At 37.5% G+C, this 22,942-nt stretch overlaps 1 long non-coding RNA gene across 1 annotated transcript; it reads right to left on the bottom strand.

Moving 5' to 3' along the window:
- On the bottom strand, window positions 280-22,893 carry LOC102168648. Its single transcript, XR_001919131.1, has 3 exons — window positions 22,860-22,893; window positions 18,883-18,933; window positions 280-509 (listed from the first exon to the last, which is right to left on the bottom strand). It is a non-coding gene; the product is annotated as an uncharacterized LOC102168648 (long non-coding RNA).

Genomic DNA, 22,942 nt, shown 5'->3' on the forward strand with positions numbered 1-22,942 from the left:
GTATCTTATAAAATCCTTGTCCTAGGGGTACAAAATATAATAACAAAGTGGATAAATAAATTATATCAGTTCTGTTCCAGTGTAGCTGAACAAGTTTCTAACCAATAGGCCTTCCCAAAGCTAACAACTGTAAACTCTGGACAACTGAACTAAGTTACCTAAAGGCTCTGGCGAGACAAGAAAAGCATACAGATTCTGAAGGAGACTCAAAACATAAAATATGGACAGACACAGGATAAGTTTCCTGTTTTTATATCCTTTATCTTGAGGACAAACAGACAGGCTGCCAGTGACTCCACATGAGGCAGGAAAAACACTGATAGAAAACTTAGAGTCATTCTAGCTTGATGAACTAGGAGACACAGTTTGGGGCATCCACAGTTGCTGGAAAGTAGAGGGGAGAATACTGAATGCAAAGAGCCAGATGGAGAAGGCTCAAGTTGTGGACAATTCTGCCCAAATCTGTCTGATTTCAGAATCATGTAAGGATGGGGCGGATTGCAAGCAACCTAGAAAAAGGGAAAACATAACTGAATCAAGACTTGAGTTGCTGATTAAGTCTGTGTTTATAGCTTAACTATATTGCCTACTAAAACAGAAATATAAACATTGTTCAGAGGAATATGGCAAAATATAGAACTTCCACAAAAATATCATTCACAAAGTACATACTATAGTTTCAAGTCACTCAGCATATTAAGAACCTATTTTCTCAAAAGAAAATACAGCCGGTGGGGTTCAGCCCAGAAATTTTCCAAACATTTGAATTAGCAGACAACAACTCCAACAATTCTTATAACTATGTTTAATAAGATAAAGTAAAATAAACTTGTAGAGAAAAACTAAGAAATTTCAATAGAGAAAAATCTTAAATCTGTATTAAAAAAAAAAAAGACTAATAGGACTCCTAGGTGAAATATCTAATATCTGGAAAATATGAACTGAGTGGTTGGAAGTGCATAACGAAGATAATAGAAGAATGAGTCTCTGAACTTGAAAATATGTTGAAAGAAGTCATGTAGTCTAATAAACAGAAAGAAAAAAGATTTAAAAAACTGAACAGAGCATCTGTGAAACAATATCAAAAGTTCAAATGCATATGCAACTTTAATCTAAAAGCATAGGGAGGAAAAGAATAAAGAAGATGAAATGTTTGAATGAATAATGACTAAAAATTTCCTGTTTTGTGAAACCATACATTATAGGCTCAGGAAGCTCATTTAACTCAAAGCAGTATCCAATTACAGAGAAGGCAATGGCACCCCACTCCAGTTCTCTTGCATGGAAAACCCCATGAATGGAGGAGCCTGGTGGGCTACAGTCCATGGGGTCGCTGAGAGTCAGACACGACTGAGTGACTTCACTTTCACTTTTCACTTCCATGCACTGGAGAAGGAAATGGCAACCCACTCTAATACTCTTGCCTGGAGAATCCCAGGGACGGGGGAGCCTGGTGGGCTGCCGTCTGTGGCGTCACACAGAGTTGGACACGACTGAAGCGACTCAGCAGCAGCAGCAGCAGTATCAAATTAAACAAAACAAAATAATTGAAAATCAACAACAGAGAGAAAATCTTAAAAGCAGCAAGAAAGCGATGACACCTGACATAGAAGAAACAACAGTTTTAATGATCTCTGACTTTTCATTAGAAAATATGAAGATCCAAAGGCAATGTATTTAAATTTTTAAACACAAAAAAACATGATCAATCTAGAATTCCATATCCAATGGAAGCAAGTTTTTCCAGAATAAAAAAGAAATAAAAACATTTTCAAATAAAAGAAAACTATAAAAATTTTCCCTAGCATGTCTGCATTATGAGAAATGGTAAAGGAAATCGTTCAGTAAGAAAGAAAATTTTAGATGAAAGCTTGCATTTTCAAGAAGGAATGAGAATGGTAAAATGGTATCTATCTCGATAAGTACAAAAGACTTTTTTTTTTCATTTAGTTTCTTTAAAGATAAGACTGATTAAAGCAAAAATTATGTCATATCTTTCTGGGGATTATAATATATATTGATATAATACATATGATACTTATAACTTAAAGGATGTAGGTGGTTCATAGACCTGCTTGATTTCAATATGTATCCCAGTATATATTTTATGTGAAGTAGTGCAATATAAATTCTGAGTAAACTGTGCAGAGATAAGAATGTATATTTTAATCCCTAGAGTAAATACCTGAAATATTCAAAGATGCATAACTAAAATCCAATAGATCAATTAAAATAAAATTTATAAAAATATTGCAGTAATCCAAAATATTGCAGTAATCCAGAAATCAGTAATATGAGAACAAAAAACAGAGGAAAGAAAGTGAAAACAAATAATAAAAAAAAGTAGATCCAAATCCAACCGCATCCATAGTTGCATTAAATTTTAATGCCATAAACTTTCCACTAAAAATCAGAACTTGTGAGCATACACAAAATGTATGCTCCAGTTATATCTATCTATCTATACTTTAAAGACACAGAGATTGCAAACAGATGGATAAAATGGTATACTATACAAACAGTAAACACAAAAAGTCTGGAGTGGATAAATTATTAAATAAATTATATATTATGTTATAAGTACTATAAGAATTTATAAAAGTAGAGCAAAGTATGGGTATCAGAGTACACAGAGGTTATCATCTCAAATGGATTGGTCAAGGCAGACATTGAAAATGTGACACTTAAACAACAGAAGAAACTCTGCATGATCAAGAAGCAAGAAGCAATCAACTTTAGTCTCATAACCTAGTTAGAGTGCTAACACTGCTGCTGCTGTTGATGGTCAGTTGAGTGGACCGACCTGCAGGTAGTTCCTCAGTCACTGCATAATTCATTCTGTTCTTTGATCATTCACTCTGTTCCTCATACAGTTTCAATTCCATTCCCTGACTGTTCCAAAAAGTAAACAGAAGAGACTGGAGAGATTATCTCAAGCTGTGGGAGAGAGGGACCTAGAATTACCAAAACACTATAATTAATGAAGAGGTAATTCATCTAAATCAATTCAGCCAGGATAAATGGAATGTATGCTGTCATGTTGATATTGAATGATTTCCCTCGGAAATGAACAGAGATCATTCTGTCGTTTTTGAGATTGTATCCAAGTACTGCATTTCAGACTCTTTTGTTGACTTTGATGGCTACTCCATTTCTTCTAAGGGATTCTTGCCCACAATAGTAGATATAATGGTCATCTGAGTTAAATTCACCCATTCCAGTCCATTTTAGTTCGTTGATTCCTAAAATGTTGACGTTCACTCTTCCGTCTGTTTGACCACTTCCAGTTTGCCTTGATTCATGGACCTAACATTCCAGGTTCCTATGCAATATTGCTCTTTATAGCACTGGACTTCCATCACCAGTCACATCCACAACTGGGCATTGTTTTTGCTTTGGCACCTTCTCTTCATTCTTCCTGGAGTTATTTCTCCACTGATCTCCAATAGCATATTGGGCACCTACTGACCTGGGAGTTCATCTTTCAGTGTCCTATCTTTCTGCCTCTTCATACAGTTCATGGGATTCTCAAGGCAACAACACTGAAGTGGTTTGCCATTCCCTTCTCCAGTGGACCACGTTTTGTCAGAACTCTCCACCATGACCCATTTGTCTTGGGTGGCCCACATGGCATGGCTCATAGTTTCACTGAGTTAGACAAGGCTGTGGTCCATGTGATCAGATTGGTGAGTTTCCTGTGATTGTGGTTTTCAGTGTGTCTGCCCTCTGATGGAGAAGGATAAGGGGCCTATGGAAACTTCCTGATGGGAGAGACAGACTGAAGGGGAAATTGGGTCTTGTTCAAATGGGCAGGGCCATGCTCAGTAAATCTTTAATCCAATTTTCTGTTGACAGGCAGCGCTGTGTTCCCTCCCTGTTATTTATCTGGGGCCAAACTATGGTGGAGGTAAGGAAGATAATGGCAACCTCCTTTAAAAGGTCCCATGCATACACGGCTACCCTCAGTGCCTGCAACCCTGCATCAGGCCACCACTGACCCACACCTCCTCTGAGACTCCTGGACACTCACGGGCAAGTCTGGGTCAGTCTCTCATGGCGTCACTGCTCCTTTATCCCAGGTCCTGGTGCACACAAGGTTCTGTTTGTATACGCCAAGAGTCTGTTTCCCCAGTCCTGTGTAAGTTCTGGGGGCTCTATGGTAGGGTTAATGGCGACCTCCTCCAAGAGGGCTTATGCCATACCCAAGTCTGCTGTACCCAGAGCCTCTGTCCCTGTGGCAGTCCACTGCTGACCCATATCTCCACAGGAGACATTCAAACACAGTTCTGTCTCAGTATCTGTGGGCATCACTCCAGTAATTACTCCAGTTATGCTGAAGAAGCTGAAGTTGAATTGTTCTATGAAGACCTACAAGACCTTCTAGAACTTACAGCCAAAAAAAAAAAAAAGTCCTTGTCATTATAGGGGACTGGAATGCAAAAGTAGGAAGTCAAGAAATACCTGGAATAACAGGCAAATTTGGCCTTGGAATACAGAATGAAGCAGGGCAAAGGCTAATAGAGTTTTGCCCTGTCTGAGGAGGCCTTACAAATAGCTGTGAATAGAAGACAAGTGAAAGGCAAAGGAGAAAAGGAAAGATATACCCATTTGAATGCAGAGTTCCAAAGAAAAGCAAGGAGAGATAAGAGCCTTCCTCAGTGATCAATGCAAAGAAATAGAGGAAAACAATAAGAGATACCAAGGGAACATTTCATGCCAAAGGGCACAATAAAAGACAGAAATAGTATGAACCTAATAGAAGCAGAAGATATTAAGAAGAGGTGGCAAGAATACACAGAACTAAACAAAAAGATCTTCACGACCCCAGATAATCACGATGGTGTGATCACTCACCTAGAGCCAGACATCCTGGGATGCGACATCAAGTGGGTCTTAGGAAGCATCACTACGAACAAAGCTAGTAGAGGTGGTGAAATTCCAGTTGAGTTATTTCAAATCCTAAAAGTTGATGCTGTGAAAGTCCTACACTCAATGCTAGCAAATTTGGAAAACTCAGCAGTGGCCGCAGGACTGGAAAAGGTCAGTTTTCATTCCAATCCCAAAGAAAGGCAATGCCAAAGAATGCTCAAACTACCGCACAATGGCACTCACCTCACACGCTAGTGAAGTAATGTTCAAAATTCTCCAAGCCAGGCTTCAACAGTACATGAACCATGAACTTCCAGAAATTCAACCTGGATTTAGAAAAGACAGAGGAACCAGAGATCAAATTGCCAACATCCGCTGGATCATGGAAAAAGCAAGAGAGTTCCAGAAAAACATCTACTTCTGTTTTATTGACTATGCCAAAGCCTTTGACTCTGTGGATCACAATAAACTGTGGAAAATTCTGAGAGAGATGGGAATACCAGACCATCTGACCTGCGTCTTGAGAAATCTGTATGCAGGTCAGGAAGCAACAGTTAGAACTGGACATGGAACAACAGACTGGTACCAAATGAGGAAGGGAGTATGTCAGGCTGTATATTGCCATTCTGCTTATTTAACTTATATGCAGAGCACATCATGAGAAACGCTGGACTGGATGAAGCACAAGCTGGAATCAAGATTGCTGGGAGAAATATCAATAACCTCAGATATGCAGATGACACCACCCTTATGGCAGAAAGCTAAGAAGTACTAAAGACATCTTGATGAATGTGAAAGAGGAGAGTGAAAACGTTGGCTTAAATCTCAATATTCAGAAAACTAAGCTCATGGCATCCAGTCTCATCACTTCATGGCAAATAGATGGGAAAACAGTGGAAATAGTGACAGACTATTTTGGGGGGCTCCAAAATTACTGCTACATTAAAGAAGATGATAAAATCTGAAGGAAGTTGGTGGAAATATAGGAGGTACGATGATCAGATCTGTGTTTATATCTCTGAAAACTGTCTAAAGGATGAATGAGTAAAAATGAAGATATTGAAGATAGAGAATGTAGTACAGAGGCTTTTGTCATAGTCTAAATAAGACGTAGGGCTTCCCTGGTGGCTAAGTAGTAAAGAGGCAGGTATGATCCTTGGGTCAGGAAGATCCCCTAGAGAAGAAAATGGAAAGCTACACTAGTACTCTTGCCTGGGAAATCCCATGGACAGAGAAGCCTGGTGGGCCACAGTTCGTGTTGTCACAAAAAAGTCAGACATAACTTAGAGACTAAACAACAGCAACAATTAAGAGGCAAGTCCCAAATTAACGGATGAGGCTGGAATGTGTGGCTAGAATGTGTATTTGAGAATGTTTTTTCATGAGTTAACATCAAAATTACGAAAAGGGAGGTTCAAAAAACTATTTATGAATAAGTATGTATGAATCTGAATTTTCCATTTTGAGCAATAGGAGGGGCGGTGCTGCTTTTGACTGAGTTAAGAAATGCCAAAAGGAAATAGATTTAGGCTGAGTGGAGGGGTTAACAGGAATGATGAGCTTCCATTTTAGATATGCTGTATTTGAGATAAACAGAGAATAAAGAGAGACACACATAAGAGGTGATCGTTCTGGTATTCCACAGAGAGCCCAGACAAGGAGACATAATTTTGGAGCCCTTTCCAAATGAATATTATTAGAAAGCATGTAAGTAGATGAGAACATCTTAGAGGAACATATAAAATGAGAAGGCAAGCCCACCAAGGACAAGATACGGGGACACCAACACCAAAGGGACATGAAGAAACATCAGCAAAATAAAGAAAATTAAATCAGTAAGGAAAACCAGGGAAAACGCATTTTACATGAAAAAATATTTTTAAATAAAGAAGGATAAAAAGTACAGAGACTCTAGATATAGGAAGAAGTACAAATGAGGATTTAATATAGAAATATTAAAATGACAGAGAAAGAGGTAAAACTATATTATTCAAAATACAGTGTCAGAACTACCACTTCAGTTCAGTTTAGTCGCTCAGTCGTGTCCGACTCTTTGAGACCCCATGAATTGCAGCACACCAGGCCTCCCTGTCCATCACCATCTCCTGGAGTTCACTCAAACTCATGTCCATCGAGTCGGTCATGCCATCCATCCATCTCATCCTCTGTCATCCCCTTTTCCTCCTGCCCTCAATCCCTCCCAACATCAGAGTTTTTCCAGTGAGTCAACTCTTCGCATGAAGTGGCCAAAGGACTGGAGTTTCAGCTTTAGCATCATTCCTTCCAAAGAAATCCCAGGGCTGATCTCCTTCAGAATGGACAGGTTGGATCTCCTTGCAGTCCAAGGGACTCTCAAGAGTCTTCTCCAATACCACAGTTCAAAAGCGTCAATTCTTCAGTGCTCAGCTTTCTTCACAGTCCAACTCTCACACCCATACATGACTACTGGAAAAACCATAGCCTTGACTAGATGGACCTTTGTTGGCAAATTAATGTCTCTGCTTTTGAATATGCTATCTAGGTTGGTCATAACTTTCCTTCCAAGGAATAAGTGTCTTTTAATTTAGCCATTTGGAAAAAGTGGAATTCTATCTGATGTTTTATCCTAAAATTAAGTCCCGATGGATCAAAGATTTAAATTTATAAAAATTTAAGAAGTATAATTAATTATGTGGAAATAGGTGGATGTTTTTATAATCTTGGAGTAGATAAGACTTTTCATACAAAAACACAAAGAAATTCCAAAAACATAAGAAGAGTTGAAAAAGAAAATGACAAATGAGAAAAATGGTGATGCATATGAAAAAGGTTTTCATTTCATCATATACAGAGTTTCGCGAATCATTTCTGAGAAATAAAGGCAAAGATTCCAGAAGAAGAATGACCAAATGACGTCTCTCCTCTAGAGCCACTGGAGGAAAGGATAATTGTGGAGTGAACCATTTGCCAAATGCTAGACTTGTCACCAGCTCTGACTTTGGCATTACTTTTAGCTCCTTTTTTCCCTTTCATGTGTTACAGAAAGTGGAAGAGTAAGCCAAGAGAGTGAGGAATAGGGGCCATCAAAGAGGAGTAAGAGTTAATGGTTTCTGTTAGCAATATACAGTGTTTTATTTTTATTTATTTTATTTTTTTTAAGTTTCACTTTATTTTTTTTTGTTTTGTTTTTAATTTATTTTTTTTATTTTTTTTAAATTTTATTTATTTTTTTATTTTTTAAATTTTAAAATCTTTAATTCTTACATGCATTCCCAAACATGAACCCCCCACCCACCTCCCTCCCCATAACATCTCTCTGGGTCATTCCAATCTCCATTCCACCATCTGGGAAGAAGGAGCAAGCAGTGACACTGATCCCTATTTCTGGAAATACAGAGGAAAACCTTGGAAACTGGAAAGATTGATGCTTGAGACACATCAGATGGATCTAGGTGTGCAATATAAAACTCTTCCGTTTATAAAATATCTTTTAAAATCTACTAGTGTTGTGTATAGAAATTATAGCATTCTTTCTGTCTATTCCTTGAGAAAGGTTAGGTTCAGTGAACAGAAAAACTGCACACTGGAACAGTTATTACTCAGGGTAATTTGGAAAATGGTGCTCTTGTTGGACTTTCAAATTACTGTGCAAAGCCTAGCTATATGTTGAATTAAACTGCCATACTCTCTCTCCATGATTGCAAAATATTGAGTAGAAATCGGTCTGGCATGGGCTGCAGTGTCCCTAAGATTTCTGTTTCAGGCAGAATAGACTTGGCTATGCTAGATTAATGGACTTCAGATCTCTTGTTTATTTTTTCATTCAAATAACAGTTCAGTGAAAGTCAGGCAGCTCTTCTGACACTCCCCTTTTAATGGTGACCAAGAATGCTCCTGTGTTTAGGTACATCTGAAAAAAAATGTACAAGGTGAATCCTGAAGGGGAATACAAGAATAAAGAATAGTTTATATTGTTCAGTATTGGTTTACGGGCTGGGTCTAAAAGTGTTTTATATTATTTCTGCTTATGTTCCATTGACCTAAATCAAGTCACATAGCCTTCAGGTTAATTTCAAGGGGAAATAACCTGTGTGCCCAGGAAGAGAAAATAATGTGTTGAATACATAACACAGTCTCAGCCACAGTCCAAATTCTGGTCAACAAACTGTTTCATTCTTCCTCTCATAAATCAAACAAACTTACATCTGCCTCCTACCCAAAGAAAATAGCACAATGCTCCTCCATTAAGCATTCTGAATTGGAAAGGGGAAGATAGAGGACACACAGTCAGTGTTTTTTAGTAACTGTGAAATACCACTGCAAAGATATTTTGGAAGCCTCACGCCTGAGGTGGGGATAGGGTAAAGAAGAAGTTGCTGGACTAGGACTTGATTCTACTTCCTGGGAAGAATTATCTTATCATTTTTCTCTGTGGCCTCTGGTTATGAATTCTTAGGGCCTCTTCCTGGTCATTATTCTAGTTGCATCTGAAAAGAGTTTGGAGAGCATGTCATCCTTGGAGGAGGCATTCCGTGGCTACTTTCTATATGTGGGAGCATAAAAATTAATGTTATTATCTGAATTTAAAAATACCTATTTAAAGAGTGCACTTTTGGCTTTCTTGACAATACAATCCCCTCAAAAACTTTGTAGATTTCTGATCTATTTATTCCAGCCAGTTTTGTGTTAGTCAGTAATCATATCCAAAGCTATTTCCTAAAAATAATATTCAAATTTATTTTGCATGGCTACTTCCTCATACCTTTTTTACACTCTACTTAATGGTGGTTGTCATTGGACTCTTTGAACAACTGCAATTGAGCCAAATCCTACTTTGATCTATGCTCTGAGACACTATTCAACTGATAACATTTTTTTAACTGCATCTTATCACTCAAAGTCTTTTTAATTCAATCTCTACAAGTAGTTTGGTTTCCCAACCCTGAAAGACTTTGGATTTATGAACTCTCTTTCATTTCTGCTTGCAAGCTTATTTTCACCTGACCTCATCACATTTTGTAATTTTTTGTGAACTACAGTTAATAATAGACAACACACACTAGGGCTATGAACCATTTCAACATCTAATTAGAAATCATTTATAGACAGATCTTCCTTCTAAGTTAAAGTAGTCAATGGTTTTTAAGCAAAGATTTTGCCGTATTCCCTGACTTAAGTATCAGTTTCCCCATCACCTTCCATCTATCCTAATGTGTGTGTCCATGCTCAGTCATATCCGACTCTTTGCAACACCATAGTCTGTTAGAAGGTTCCTCTGTCCATGGGATTTTCCAGGCAAGAATACAGGAGCAGGTTGCTCTTTTCTACTCTAGGGGATCTTCCTGGCTCAGGGATCAAACACACATCTCTTATGTCTCCTGCACTGTCAGGCATGCACTGGCATTCTTTACCACTGTGCCACCTGGAAAGCCTCCATCTAACCTATGGCTTTACATTTTCATATTTTGTTGGAGCATCATCTCACTTCAAGGTGACAATGTCCATATTAGTGTAAGTAAATAAGCTCCTTTAATTCCACCCCCAAACCTTAAGTGGCTTAATAAAACACTTAATAATTAGTAGTTAATAAAGTAATAAAATTACTCTTTTAACATGAAAAAAATCTTTTTTTTCAGTGTCCATTCATCTTATTGGATCAGAAATGATCAAATAGAGCTTGTGATATGGTAAGTGCTAAAAATTGTTTTTTTTAACCTAGCTATTACTATTGTAATTATAATACTAGCAGCCATAGTGTTAAAAAAAAAAAAAAAATTTTGTCAGCAATAAGCACAGCCTTAGGCAATATTTTGAAGACAGTATTAGATCAGAGTTTTATCATTTGTAGTTTGCTACAGCTTCCACAATGAAGTACCATAAACTGGGTAGCTTAAACAATGAAAATTTGTCTCACAGTTCTGATGGCTAGACATCTAAGATCAAGGTGTCAGCAGGGTCGGGTCCTTCTGAAGGTTTTGAGGAAGAACCTGCTCCATGCCTCTCTGCTAATTTCTGGTATTTTGCTGGGAATCTCTGGCGTCGTTTGATTTGTATAAGCATCGCCCCGATCTCTGCCTTCATCTTCACATGGCATTCTCCCTGTGTGTGTATCCATCTCCAAATTTCCCCTTTTTAGAAGGACACTAGTCATATTGGATTAGTGCCAATACTAATGACCTAATTTTAACTTGATTACCTCTGTAAAGATTCTCCCTCCAAATAAGGTCACATACTGAAGTACTGGAGGTTAGAATTTCAACGTAGAAGTTTGAGGGAGGCACAATTCAACCCATAATACATAATACTCTGTTAATGAGCAATATTTCCACTGAAGCATTTCTTAAGTTATATATTTACATGGTGGCTAATAAATCTCTTCAGTCTCTTCATGAGTGAGATCTGGATATTTGTGTTAGAAATCAAGTGTGCATTCTTTACTCTTTACTGGGCATAATTATGCAAAGATTATTGTATAGCAAACTGTTGCATCGCAGTGATCTTGAGAAATCTTTTTCTTTCTTCCTATTTCCCAGAGTCAAGATACCCTCTGTCTTCTGTACACATAATAAATGATTAACTGTGACAGAACAAGGGAAAACAGGGGGACAGAATACATCTCTTAAAAGGTTGACTTAAAAGAGGGCTTCTTTTCATATTGTGTGTATGTTAGCTGCTCAGTCATGTCTGACTCTTAGTGACACTATGGACTGTAGCCCACCAGGTTCCTCTTTCCATGGGATTATCCCAGCAAAATCTTTTCATGTTATAGCTGTGTGAAAACTATGGCATCATCTAAAGTCTTCTCCTGCAAAATTATGTCACATTGTTAAAAAGGAAACCTTAGTAGGCTTAAACAAATATGAAAAGAATAAGACTGAGCAAAAATCACTGAGGAATTCATTTAATTAAAATCAATATATTTATCATTTTCTGTGTTTGTTGATATTTTATATTGTTGTTTACTTGAGTAGGGTGAACCTTCCATATCATTTACAATGTGGTAATCCATAAACCAGTAGCTACACTAAAGAAAAATTAATGCATCTTTTAAGTCAGAGAGATTGCCAAATAAACTGTTATTGCAATCAGATTGTTTTATCGAAACTATAGAAGTACTCACATACAGAAATAATAGTTGTCGGTGAAAGGTTGAAAGATATGGGTTTGTTTGTTTGTTTTTGCTCTAATCTACACACTTGCTTTTGTTTATTCTTGCTAAAGTGTCATCCTGAAGGAAAGCAGGGCTGGCCTGGGACCAAATATGTGAGTAGTCAACATTTAACAGAGGCTCCCGTTTGTTCAGCTTTCTCTTCTTCTCATCTTAAGATCACATCTCTTTCCCAGAACACAGTTAATAAATATTGTCATCCTGTTTCTGGATGCAACTTGTCTTTCTATATCCAGCCTTTAGAAGAGAGGGTGGCACATTACAAATGCTGAGGAAGTCTATTTGGTTCAGTAAAGACTCTGATGCTGGGAGGGATTGGGGACAGGAGGAGAAGGGGACGACCGAGGATGAGATGGCTGGATGGCATCACGGACTCGATGGACGTGAGTCTGAGTGAACTCCAGGAGATGGTGATGGACAGGGAGGCCTGGTGTGCTGCGATTCATGGGGTCGCAAAGAGTCAGACATGACTGAGTGACTGAACTGAACTGACATGAATGAATGAATGAATTGTAAGCCCAAATCTTACTTTGTAGTCCAACCAGCACTACTTTGTTAATGTTAAAGATCCAGTTAATTTTCATTTCCTTATTTTTACTCCTTCTAGTGTTTCCAGTTCATCTAGTTATAAAAATATAAACTTGTGATTGCAACAATTAACATTAAAATATAAATGATTGACCCTCACAAAGTTATTTGCTTTTAATTTCAATGAAACTCTATTTTTGTAGCATTTCAGTCATTATGTTCAGAAAAAATCTAGACTGTGACCAGGTCTATATTTTGGCTAGTTTTCCAAGTAGCAAAGGTAGTCTTCAGAAAGATGGCTACATATTGTACATAGCAGACATGCGATATAAATTTATTTACTGATTGATAAGAGGTGAGAATTCAAACACTGGGATATCTTAAATATGAAAGTCTGGGTTTTGTCATACATCATAGGAAGAAAGATTTTTACCTCATTAGTACAAAAAGTCAGGAACTATTTAAATTTCCTGACAGTCTCATGAACTTTCAATAAAAGATGCTCAGAGAGGATATTTCCCCATTCCAGACGTCTATAGCGGACAGTTTCCTGCCAGCCTGGGAAAATAGGCTAATAGGATGTTGTGTGACAATGTGACAGAGGAGGTATTTTTTTTTGCAGGAAAAGAGGACTTACAAGTTAAGTCAAAAACTTTTAGAATATACATTGTTGAAACAAACTATTATTCATAATATCTATTTTAGTCTTTTGAAATTCAAATTTTATATTACTAAAGGAATATGTAAATGAAACTATATAGTCATATGTACAAAACTTCTTAGTTTGAAGTTATGTACAAAGTTTCCTAGTAATCCTAAGTATTTCAAAACTTCTTCCTGCCAAATATTTAATAAGCATCTTTTATGAAAAAACCTAAAGGTACCATATTCTCTATACTAAATTAAACTAAGACTCTATTTCCCACAAATGCCAAAAATAAGATAAAATTTCATGTACTCTTTACTCAGACATATGGATTGAGACTTTTAGATAAAACTAGTTCCAAAGATATGATTGTTTGAAGCCCTTCCTGTACTGAGTTCCCCAACATATTAGATATGAAAAGGTAATAAGGAAAACACATTTGAAATTTGACAAACTGTCAACATTAGAAACAAAATTTTCAAGGTCTCTTTAGGTGTGTAAGTACTACATAAATCAAATATTTAGATAAGATTCTACCGTTTAGAAATTCTCAGTCTAATATACAGCTTTTAACATTAAATTATAGTTGCCTAGAATTTGAAAGGTGGAAAAATTTTTAATGATTACTAATGTCAACATTGAGGATAAGTGATCAATAAAATTCTCCAAGCTGATGAGTCTAAGTCTAAGAATCCTGGTTTTCTGATTATCAATCCAGTCTGCCACCGATTTGTTTAAGTGTCCAGAATTTTTAACTGTCCACTATTAAGGGAACTTGAATGACATAAGATTAACTCCATCAGCTTTCTAACTAAGCAGCACATGAATAGAATTCCAGCTTCTCCAGCTATACTGTTTGAGCTTATGAAGTACAACTTCCCAGTCTAAACCTCAGTTTCCTTGCTGGCAAAACTTTTATCTGTGTAGACGTTCAGTACTTTGACAAAAGAACTGACCGGTCAACACGACGACAACTAGCCCTTACTGCCACTGCGGTCCACTCACCTCTATGGGAAATGGGAGCAGCACAGGCCTGGTCTCTTGCTGATTCCATTCAGGTGCAGTTTATAGGAAAGCAGGATATGCACAGGTGGTTTGTGTGTATACGCTGGGTATCATTAGTAACAACTTCTTTCTTTGTTAGGGTTTTAAAAGGTTCGAAGCCATTACTATAATTTAGCTCCTCAACCTATATATTAAGCCAAGGAGAAGAAAGAAACTGAAAACAGGTGGGGGAGGGAAATGCACTTTCTGTTATCTTACATTTCTGCCTAGTCAGTTTTCTTCCAAAGCCGTAACAACCCCACAGAGAGGATTTTTGTTTGTTTGTTTTGCCTATTGAGTGTAATATTAGAGTTACTGCATTATCTTCTGTAGCAGCCAAAATTCTAAAAGGGGAAAAACTCTTTAGAAAAAAACACAAATGGAAGTATTTTAGTTAAATACAATTCTAAGTTTAAAAGGTCTTAATAGTTATTTTGTTGTTACTGATGTTGGTGTTTAAGGGAAAATGTGCATGCAGTTCAATGAGAGTTCCTTCACATTTACGTATGGCTTTAAATCAGATTCAGAGTTTACAGAATTGCCATCTGTACTTACAATTGGGCCTAAGGTACATATTCTTTGAATGATACAATATTGATTTATTTGTATTTATTCACACATTTTCTATATCTCCACAGTCCGCACCAATCCCTTTATCTTATATCTGGATACTTCACTTTTTATATTGTTCATGGCTTCTAAAAGCATTAAAGTTCACAGTCTCCAGGATAGGTATTACTGTTCTTATTTTCCTTCCCTCTAGAGCAGAAAATACAAGGGTAGAAAAGGAGTAACGGAGAAGGCGATGGCACCCCACTCCAGTACTCTTGCCTGGAAAATCCCATGGATGGGGGAGCCTGGAAGGCTGCAGTCCATGGGGTCACAAAGAGTCGGACACGACTGAGCGACTTCACTTTCACTTTTCACTTTCATGCATTGGAGAAGGAAATGGCAACCCACTCCAGTGTTCTTGCCTGGAGAATCCCAGGGACGGGGGAGCCTGGTGGGCTGCCGTCTATGGGGTCGCACAGAGTCAGACACGACTGAAGCGACTTAGCAGCAGCAGCAGCAGCAAAGGAGTAGCCCTTAAAGGTAAGGAGGATGAAAGGAGTTAATGGAATTACTGGCAGATAACTAGACCATATCTAAAATGTGAAAAGAGGATGGACATCTACTGAAGTATAAAGCAGAATAAGAAAATAACTTCCTTAAAACCAAGATTTCAGAAGGCTAGAAGAGCATACCACCCCACCTGGAAGAGCCCATGGGTAGAAGTCAGGACTGCCTCCAGCTGCATGTAACAGAAACCCCACCTGCTTAACAAAACAGGTGTTTTCTTCCTCATAGAGTAAGAATTCTGTGGTACTTCAAGGTTGATATGCTGCTAAGGGAAGTTGTAAGCACTGGCTCTTCTTTCTGTCAAGTGTGTGGATTTTGTTCCTATGATGGCAAGATAGCTCTTGTATATACAAGCATCATGTCCCATTCCATATACAAACTAGGGGGTGAGGCAAGAAGGAAAGATACATTATGGCTGTTGAGCAAAAACATTTTGGCAGGTTCTTTCAAAGCCTCATCCAGTAGTTTTTTGCTTGCGTTTTAGTGGTCTGAACTGCATTATACAGCCAAATCTAGCTAGAATGTAATCTCAGAAAATTAGTACTTCTAACTGAACATCTTGAACTGATTGAGGTACTGTTGCAAAAATGAAGAGGTAAAAAAATGTGGAGTAATTGGTAAAAGCTAACAATTAAACAGCACCTTCTACATGCCAAACACTTTACACATGATAACTCATTTAATATAACTATTCTCGCTGCAGTAGATACCATTATAGTTTCATTTTAAATATGAGTAAACTAAAACACAAAGACATTTAATAACATGCAACTATTACCTAGATAAAAAGTGGCAGAGCTCTGTACTCTGTCTCTAGACCCTATGACAATATCATGTTGTATATGACACTGAAAGAGGCATAAGGTTCAGAACTGTCAGGTGCAAAGAGAGTGGAAGTGATGCTACTGGCTAAACTGAAAGTCTGACTATTAAACTACAATACAGGATGATTACCCTATTCCCTATCCACCTACCCCACTCTTCAGTTCATGTGACTCAGAATGAAAGATGAAATGCTTTTCTACAACTTACTTAAGACACTTTCAGTTTTGAGTAACAAAAAAAAACCAATAGAAACTGTCTTAAACAATAAATCTTATTAGCTCATATAACAGGGAATCTAAAAGCAAAGACGATGCCAAACCTAGTATGATCAGGCTTCAGCTTTATTTGAATGCTATTCTCCTCTGTGGGTTCGCTTTGTTTTAGAGATAGCTTACCTCATTGTCATAAATGAATGACAGAAGCAAATGATGCAATATTCTTCCTTTTCTATTTCCAAAAGGAGAGAAAGAAACAGACTCTCAATAATTCTCTCTTAAGAGCGATAAAGGATTCTCCCAAAAGCCTCCAGCAACCCTCCCTTTTTCCAGAATTGGGTCCCTTGCCTGTTCCTAAAACAATCACTAACAAGGGAGATGAGATCATATTACAAGATTAGAATTAATTAAAGATCATTCCTAGAGTAGAAATGAAGCAAGTTTAATTGAATCACAAGGTCTGTGTAGAGGAGGAGGAGTTATCTCAATGAAACCAGGCTTCTGTTAGGGATGTCAGAGGAAAGCTTATTACTGGGTTGAAATTTTGAATAGTATGTAAGTGTAAAATTCCAGAAGAGCATGTTAATGGGATAATAACATAAGCATCAACAAATAAGGAATAGATAACATACAAAGTTTTCTGACAAGTATCAGATTTTCAACCAACAATACAGAATGCTAGAAGACAATAGAATGATGCCTTCCCAAATATGTTGGGGGAGAAAACATGATTTTTAAACCTAAAATTATATTCCCAGCTAAACTATCAACTGAGGATGAGAGAAAAAGAAATACATCTTTATATACAGATTCAGCAGTTTTATTTCATATGTATACATTATAAGGAGGATATTTAAGGTTATACTTCAGAAAAGTGAGAGTAAAAAGAAAAGTATGCGATAGAAATAACAGATATCCCTGAAAGCGAGATGCAGGTGCAATTAGAAATGCAAGGATTGGTGCAAAGTCTGTGTAAGAATGATACCTCTAAACTTCCTCCTATACCACACTGCCATATGTCAACTTCACCATCCCTTACTGAAAGCTGAGGCTTACTCATTAGAGAGTAAGCCCAGAGAGATTTTGTATTCAGTGATATTAACCAAAGGTGCAGACACTATATTAGAAGGAGAGATTAAATGAAAGTCTACACACTGAGCCTTGAGATATTAAAGCTCTTCTCTGACTACGGACTTAAGAATTTTTCTTCTGGGAGAAACTCAAGAAAAGTTTCTGAAGATGAGTTCTGTGTCGAACTCAAGATAAACATACTTACAAGTATAGACAGGAACCTTCCTCATCAAGATCCCTGGCCTATCACCCAAAGTCTACCCTTTGACAAGCACTACCCAAATTCCATTCTATCCATAGGCATAAACTTTCAATAAAGGTTTTAGTGTGTCAGGAATATTAGAAACAGAAAACCAAGAATAACCAAAGGTTTATGGAAAAATTCTAATGTGAAAGAAAAAAGGAAACACTGAAGAAACAGAAAATTTTCAGGGAACTAGAGAAATCATCAAAAAAGAAAATTTATGATTACTGGCAACAGAGAGAAAAAGAGAATAAACAAAAACAGGATGTTGAAAAAGATGCTTTAGAAAACAAAAAAGAAGTTTAAATATTAAAACATCATCACATAAATAAAAATTGCAGTGAAGATTCAAACGAACAAACTAAAGAAATTTTCCAGAAAGTAAAAAAGTGGCCAAAGAAAGAAGAGAAGGAAAACAGCAGTATCCATTCAAGGAGGCCCAAGATAACAATAAATCCAAAGAAAGAGATAATACAAGGAAACTTATCAGAACCGATGGCAAACCACAGGTTTCTAGACTAAAATGGATCAATAAGTGCCCAGCTCAGTACATGGAAAGATGGGGAAGCATATTTTCACGTTATTAAATTTCAGAAGACAGGGTAAAGAGATCTTGAAAGCATCTCGGGAATGACTGGGAAAAGAAAGCAGGCTGCATTCAGTGCATAAGGAATCAGAATAGCATCAGACTCCTCAGAACACTGGAAATAGATGCCAATGAAGCACTGTATTCAAATTGAAGGAGGTGAGTACTGTTAGTAAGAAGGTTGAATAAGTTATCCTTTGTAGAATCCCTCCATCAACAACTATTTGGCAACCATTATAGAAAAAGTGCTTTTGTGGAAGCTTTGGGATCCAACACCACCATATTAAGGTGCCCAGGAAAAGTCTTGACCACCTATGTATAGGGTAGTAAGCAAACAGACTTTGGTTCTGGCTGTGGATCCTGCAGTGGCCCATGAGCTGGCTCTGGGACTTCTTGTTCACAGACCAGGAGACCTGGAGAACACAGACTAGACAATTATTTGTGGATGAAAGAGCTTTTGTGGAAGTCCAGGAGTCTGGTAGAGAAGTCCCAGCCCATTGTTAGAACAAAAAATCTGAGACTGGACAAACTGAAGAAGGTGAGAGGAACAGCTTGAGTTTGCCACATCATCCCCCCCTCCACTCTCACCAGATTGCACAGTTCAGTTCCAAGAGAGTGGTTTTCCGTCCGTGATTTCTCCTATGGAAGAAAATATGAACATGAGTAAGAGATGAGCTTTCTGAGCGCTGTGGTATGCTTCAAGAGGCCGATTTCTCTCTCACTCTTATCTGGAGGGCTGAGTTACAAGCTGTAGGACTGAGACATAGTAGACAGCTAGATGGAGAAGGAAATGGCAACCCACTCCAGTGTTCTTGCCTGGAGAATCCCAGGGACGGGGGAGCCTGGTGGGCTGCCGTCTATGGGGTCGCACAGAGTCGGACACGACTGCAGCGACTTAGCAGCAGCAGCAGACAGCTAGAAGAACAGCATCCAGGAATGCATTAGAGGAGCACGGATCCTACTAAACCACATCAGGGATTCCAACAAGAAACCCATTTCATAGTCACTGGGGTGCCTCACCCATGCATCCACCTAGCTGACATACAGGCACCCACAGCACACTGTGCACCTCAACTCCATGACCAACTCCCCGTACAGTTCTTGGTTGTAGCAAGAACAGGTTTCATCAAACAGTCAGTGAGCACGTGCAGAAAGCTGAACAGAATCGATGGGTGAGGAAGCGACCACAAACTCGAACATTTAACACGTTTAATATTGCTTTGAGTAAGCTAAAAGGAGATTGTCAGTAATTGGCTTGCTGGGCAACAGGATAGAGAGAAAGCACACAAGGTTAATAATTCTGCCACAAGAGGGAGCAAGAAGTGTGGAGCAAGAATATCTAAAAAATGTCCAAGAAAACCTCAGAAACCTTAGTAGGCCTAAAAGAAGGTAATTCTTTTCAAAGTCAGCCAGTAAAGATTGGAGGGTGTGACCACTACTTAAAATGTGAAGTCAATAATGTAAGACTTCAAGGAGTATTAAGTGAAGTCGCTCAGTCGTGTCCGACTCTTTGCAACCCCATGGACTGTAGCCTACCAGGCTCCTCTGTTCATGAGATTTTCTAGGCAATAGTACTAGAGTGGATTGCCATTTCCTTCTCCAGGGGATCTTCCCAACCCAGGGATTGAACCCGGGTCTCCCACATTGTAGACAGACGCTTTACTGTCTGAGCCACGAGGGAAGTCCTACAATAATCCTAACATATTATAATAACCCAAAAGACATAGCTGCAAATTGCCTAATAAATAATTAAAAATAACCTTTTTAAGAAAGCTCACTGAGCTATAAGAAAACAGAGAAACACAATTCAATAAACCAGGTAAACAAATTATAAACAAATGAGAAGTTTCATAGAGGTAGAAATCATTCAAAAGAATCATAAAATAAAACTACTGAGGTAAAGAATGCAATGAATGAAATGAAAAATGCAATAGAGAGTATCAGCAACAAAATGAATCAAGTAAAATAAAGAATCTAAGAAATAGAAGACAGAACCTTTGAAACTAACCATTCAGAGAACAAAGAAAAAGCAATAATAAAAGAGTGAAGAAAGTTTATGTGATCTATGGTGTACCATCAAATGAACCAATCTGCAAATTATTGGAGTTCCAGAGGACAGGAAAAGAGAATAGAACACTTATTTTAAAAAATAATTATGGAAAACTTTCTAAAATCTGGGGAAAGATTTGGCTATGCATGTTCTTGAAGATCATAGGTGCCCAAACAAATTCAACTCAAAATATCTTCTCCAACACACATTATAATTATAATAAAAAATCTAAAATCAAAGATATAGAGAGAATATTTTAAGAAGAAAGAGAAAAGAAAGTTATTACTTACAAAGGAAACTCCTTAAGGGTATCAGAGGATTTATCAGCAGAAAGCTTACAGACCAAGACGCCATGGGACGATTTATTCAAAGTATTGAAGAAAAAAAAAACAAAAAACCTTCCAATCAAGAATACTTTATCTTGCAAAGCTGTCCTTAAGAAATGAAAGAGAGATAAAGCCATTCATAGACAAACAAAAGCTAAGGAAGTTCATCATCCCTAGACTTGCCTTAATGAAATGCTGAAAGGAGTTCTTCAAGCTAAAATAAAAGAAGTTTAGTTATTAACATGAAAATATATGAAAATATACAACACTGGTAAAGGCAAGTATATGGTCAGATTATAAAACTCTAATTCTGTAATTTTATGATGAGTTAATCATTGGATAAAGATTAAGGGTAAGGAATTTTAAAAATAACCTTAGCTACTCTAATTTGCTAACAAATATACAAAATAAAAAGAGGTAAATTGTGACATCAAAAAAATCAATAAGGGAGAATAAAAAGGCAGAATTATCATAGGCAATAAAACTTAAGTTGCTGTTAATTAAAATACCGTTATATCTATAAAATGTTTTATGTAAATATAATGTTGACCACAAAACAAACACCTACATTATATATGCAAAAAGCAATGAGAAGGAAATAAAATCATACCACTATGGAAAATTATCAGTTCACAAAGAAAAACAGAAAGAAAGAAGAGGGACACTACTTGAAAGCCAGAAAACAATAAGACAGCGTGAGTAACATCTTTGCATATGTGCTCCGTGGCTCAGTCATGTTCGACTGTTTGGGACCCCATGGACTGTAACTCACCAGGCTCCTCTGTCCATGGAATTGTCCAGGCAAGAATTCTGGAGTGGGCTGCCATTTCCTACTCCAGGGATCGTTCTGACGCAGGGATAGAACCTGTGTCTCCTGCGTCTCTTGCATTGCCAGGTGGATTCTTTACCATCTGCTACCCTACTTATCAGTAATTGCTTTAAATGTAAATGGATTAAATTCTCTAATCAAAAGGCACAGAGTACTTGAATGAATTAAAATATCTAGGTAAATTTTAAAAAGCTGTAATAAGAGACAGAGGGAGCTTATTATATAATGATTAAGAGGTCAATGCATCAAGAGTCTATAACAATCATAAACACATATGCACCTAATGTAAAAGGATCTAAAGATATTAAGCATATACTAGCAGATCTGAAGGGAGAAACAGACAACAGAAAATAATAGTAGAATATCAAGGGACATCAATACCCACTTTCAAAAATGGATAGATCATTCAGATAGAAAATCAATAAGGAAATGCTGCACTTGAATTACATTTTATATGAAATGGACTTAACAGACATAGAATATTGCATCTAATATTTGCAGAATATACATTATTCTCAAGTGCTCACAAAAATTCTCCAGAATAGATCATATGTTAAGAAAAAAAAAGTCTTAGCAAATTTAAGAAGATTAAAATTATACCAAGTATCTCTTTGAGCACAGTGGAATGAAACTAGAAATCAATAACAACAGAAAAACTAGAAAATTCACAACTATGGAAATTAACATTTCTAAACAACCCATGGATAAAGAAATCTAAAGTGAAATAAGAGACACTTTAAAACAAACAAAGTGGAAAGTCAACATGCCAAAACTTCTGGGATGCAGCAAAAGCAGTACTTACAAGAAAGTTCACAATGGTAAACTTCTATATTACACCCCAGGAAAGATCTCAAATAAAAACCTAACTATACACAGGAATTAGAAAAGAAAGAATAAACTAAGTCCAATGTTAGCAACAGAAAGGAAATAATAAGGACTAAGAAAAGAGAAAGTACAGTGAAAGTGAAGTCGCTCAGTTGTGTCCGACTCTGTGGGCTGTAGCCTAGCAGGCTTCTCTGCCTATGGGATTTTTCAGGCAAGAATACTGGAGTTGGTTGCCATTTCCTTCTCCAGGAGATTTTCCTGACCCAGGGATTGAACCCGGATCTCCCACATTGTAGGCAGACGCTTTACTGTCTGAGCCACCAGGGAAATCAATGCCACCCCACTGTCCCTGGGTGGGCTCAAACCACGAACCTTTACGGTTAACAGCTGAATGCGCTAACCAATTGTGCTATGGAGACAGTAGTAGGAAAATGATTCAGAAGGCTTAGATTAATTGATTTTAAGACTTAGTATAGTGAGAGTGAAATCGCTCAGTCATGTCTGACTCTTTGCAACCCCATGGGCTGTAGCCTACCAGGCTTCTCTGTCCATCCAAGAATACAGGAGTGGATTGCCATTTTCTTCTCCAGATCTTCCCAACCCAGGACTGAACCAGGG

This window comes from Capra hircus, chromosome 14, assembly GCF_001704415.2.
Source record: "Capra hircus breed San Clemente chromosome 14, ASM170441v1, whole genome shotgun sequence".
In the NCBI taxonomy this organism is placed as follows: Eukaryota; Metazoa; Chordata; class Mammalia; order Artiodactyla; family Bovidae; genus Capra; species Capra hircus.